The 4,005-nt window shown below is 41.8% G+C and overlaps 1 non-coding gene across 1 annotated transcript; it reads left to right on the top strand.

Moving 5' to 3' along the window:
* Positions 1-3,071: 3,071 nt before the first annotated feature.
* Positions 3,072-3,178, top strand: LOC141635064 (small nucleolar RNA R71). The gene has a single exon (XR_012539771.1). It is a non-coding gene; the product is annotated as a small nucleolar RNA R71 (small nucleolar RNA).
* Positions 3,179-4,005: the final 827 nt, after the last annotated feature.

Genomic DNA, 4,005 nt, shown 5'->3' with positions numbered 1-4,005 from the left:
CACCTAAGAGAGACCGGATATGGATGCATCGGTAAAAAAGAGGCTCTACCTTACCATATTGTAGCTTGCCACAAGTCAAGATCAAGCCTATTCGATTCATTCTCCATCTCCCACCTACTATGTCAAGACATCCCCATGTAGCTAATATCCCAACATGAAAGAATAAATCATTAGCAATAAGCCATTATTAGGATAAGCAAAGAGGAAAGTAGGTTACAAGAAAGCACAAAGCAGAAATTTCTCTCAAAAATTTTCAAAATTTCTATTCTACATGCAAACTACGCCATATGCCAGTGCAATATCTCCCCCCAAGCTAAACATCACATTGTCCTCAATGTGCCAACTATCCAAATCACCCAGTCAAACCATAAAAATGGGTCAAAGCACAAAATAAGAAGGACTAGAGGTTATGTTTAATGGATTGCAAGATCTAAACTAAAATGCAAAGCAATGAAAAACTTACTCGACTTGCTAACCTTCCCCCAAGCTAGCATGAATTCGGGGGATGATGTTCCCTTGTGACTAAGGTAAAAAATCGTGAAGAAAAGTGGTAGAGAAAGAGAATGGAGGTACCATCGGGTTTCTAAAAGAATGATAGAATGATTTACTCGTCACCCGCATATGAAAGAAAGGCCAAAAAGTCACAGAACCACGACCCGATCGGGGTTGACCTCCTCTTTGGGTTTTGACTCTTTCCGCATTTTATTTTAATTCCTTCTCGTTTCTCGAAAACCACGTCCCCGAACGGGGATCTTGCATGGGGAAGCGTAAAAGATTTACTTCTAATTCTTCTCCTTTCATTTTTCACCTAAAAATCACAAAATGAACCATGGTCAAGTCGAGCATTTTATTTCTAAACTACGAAAAACAATAAATTGCAGAAAATTAAAAACAAAAAATAAAAGCAGTAAAAAGCTTGGGTTGCCTCCCAAGAAGCGCTGATTTAACGTCCCGCACGACGTAAGAAGCTAATTGATTCAAGTTTTGTTTTTGAGCTTGCCACCAACCAAGGTCCATGTCATAGCTCCTTTAGCATTCCACAACCATTTGAAATTTTTCAAATAGAATTTCCCTTTCTTCTTTTTGGCACTCTTAGGAATAGTGCCCTTAGCATCGTCACCTACAAAGCAAACAACATCCATATCGTCCTCCAACGGATCCATTAGTAAGGATTCAAGCATAGTAGAGGCATAAGAAGAGCCCACAGTGCTAAATAAATAACAAGACTCTTGTAACATTAGGCTTCTAATGGTGTTGTTTTTGCTAAAGGAGACCCGGTCATCACCCACTTCCAATGTCAACCTCCCATTTTTCACATCAATTAGCGCACCCGCGGTACGTAGAAATGACCTATCCAATATAATTGGGGTTTGTGAGTCCTCAGCTATGTCTAGTATGAGGAAGTCAACGGGTATGAAAAACTTACCAACTTTGACGGGAACATCTTCTAAGACACCTAAAGGTCGCTTTAAAGAATGGTCCGCTATTTGCAACGTCGTACTTGTGCATTTTAAAGCACCCATGTTAAGTTTTTCATAAAGGGAATAGGGCATGATACTTACACTAGCACCTAGGTCGCAAAGGGCCTTATCAATGGTATATTTGCCTATAGTGCAAGGAATAGAATAGCTACCGGGGTCCTTAAGTTTCGGGGGAGACTTATTTTGTAAGAGTGCACTATACTCTTCGGTGAAAGCAATGGTCTCAACCTCCTTGAAGGATCGCTTCTTTGAGAGGATTTCCTTCATAAATTTTGCGTAGGAGGGGACTTGGGTAAGCAATTCTAAAAATGGCACGGTAACTTGTAAATTCTTACACATTTCCATAAACTTACCGAACTTACCTTCCTCCTTGTGCTTTGCTAGACGATGGAGAAATGGTATTTGAACAACTTCTTTTGGAGGAGCATCCTCCACACCTTTATCATTCTCATTCTCATTGGGAACACTCACCTTCTTTGTAACGTCATCACTCTCCTTAGCATTAGGAGAGACTTCTTCAACAATCACCTTGTCATTATCTTCGGGGGCAATGGGGGCTCAACATTCTTGGCATCAAGCTTACTCTTCCTCTTAAGCATCAACAATCGATGAGGAAATGACACACGATCCTTAACAAGATGCTCTTCACTAGCCTTCTTCTTGTCATCTCCCCCAAGCTTGGCGTTTTTAACAACCACCTCTTCATCCAAACTCATGGATGGCCCATCATAGCTAGTACCACTTCGCAAGGAGATAGAATTAATGGTTTCATGTGGTTGCTCACCTTGGGGAGTTAATTGACCGTTCTTTCTTTAAGAGCTAGAAGCGGCTAATTGAGCCACTTGTTTTTCTAACATCTTGACCGCGGCACTATGAGCTTGATCATTCTTTTGAATTTGAGCCAATAATTCCCTTTGCATTTGGACTATCATACCCTCGAGCTTACCAACTCCTTGATTGTTTTGTTGGGCATTTTGCGGTGGATTTTGTTGGTAATTGTTTTGTGGGGGCCTTTGTTGATTTTGATAACCCGGTGGAGGGATATACTTTTGTTGTTGAGGAACATAGGCATTTTATTGGGGTGGGGGTTGAGGGTTAAGCACATTGTTTCTAGTGTAAGACAAGTTCGGATGGAATTTTGTATTTAAATTATAAGTGTTGGAAAATGTACCCGGTGGATATGAACTTTGTCTTAGAGCTTGAAAAGCATTTACCTCTTCGATAGGAGCTCGGCAATGAGCGGCATAATGAGCGGCACCTCTGCAACCATCATAAACAATGATTTGGCTTGTTGAAGACACGACATTGAGTTGTTGAATGGAATCCTTAGCATCTCTTTCCGCTAATTGTTGTTGGAGCAAGGCAATTTGAGCTAGCAAAACGGAGTTGTTGAAGGATTCTTCTTTACCTTTGGATGGCACAACTCGGGAATTGACATATTGTGCATCATGGACCGCCATAGATTCGATCGTCGCATGAACAAGGTCGGTGTCAATTTGATCAAACCGCCCATTGTTGGCGGAATCAAGAATCCTTCGGGACTCGGCACAACATCCATTGTAGAATATTATTGCTAGAAACCAATCATCTAGCCCATGATGTGGGCATTGCCTTTGAAGCTCTTTGTACCTCTCCCAAGCCTCATATAAGCTCTCAAGAGCTTTTTGACAGAATACGGTAATTTTGCTCCTCAAAGTTTGAGTTTTCTCCGGTGGAAAAAACTTTTGATAGAAGGCTAGAGCCAAAGTCTCCCAATTGGTGATTCCCATGGGGGTGCGGTCAAGGCTATTGATCCAAAGCTTGGCCTTGTCCTTTTAAAGAGAAAGGGAAAAGTATTTCCCTTATTTGGGCTTGAGTGACGCCCGTTTGACGGATCATGGAGCAATAGTCACAAAAGTTTTGCACATGCAAATTGGGATCCTCCAAAGGACTTCCCCCAAATTGCTTCCTCTCCACAAGGCTAATGAAAGCCGGTTTGATCTCGAAGTCCGGCTCGGTGATTTGAGTGGTTGTGATTCCGGCCGGAAGCATGGCCGCGGTGGACTTTGAGTGATCGGAAAGTTTCACCATCTTTTTGGTAGTAGATGGTGGTGGTGGAGTTGATGAACAAGAAACCTCCTCCTCTTCAAGAACACCTCTAGATCGTCTAAGTAAGACTTTCTAGCACTTTTAACTTGTACGGGAGAAGTGGCTTCTTTCACTTCCCTCCAAAAACATCGTCTTCTCCTAAATGTTTTCTCGGGATCGGAATCCGGTGAAAGCAATTCTCCACTACGAGAGGACCTGGGCATAAGACAACAATTTCTAGAGAAGTGATATGTAACGGCCGTAAGGAACAAGTGTTTCCCAAGACAAAGGAAAACAAGATAAAAATCGACAATTCAAAAAGCAATAAAACCGTTTCCCCGGCAACGGCGCCAAAATTTGATAGGCTTGTAGCGTACCTATGCAAAGATAAATTCCCTAAACACAAATAAATGTAGTAATAGGGGTCGAACCACAAGGAAACGGGAATTACGTTGTG

The sequence above is a fragment of the Silene latifolia genome, chromosome Y (assembly GCF_048544455.1).
Source record: "Silene latifolia isolate original U9 population chromosome Y, ASM4854445v1, whole genome shotgun sequence".
In the NCBI taxonomy this organism is placed as follows: Eukaryota; Viridiplantae; Streptophyta; class Magnoliopsida; order Caryophyllales; family Caryophyllaceae; genus Silene; species Silene latifolia.
This window is presented reverse-complemented; position numbering and strand designations above follow the sequence as displayed.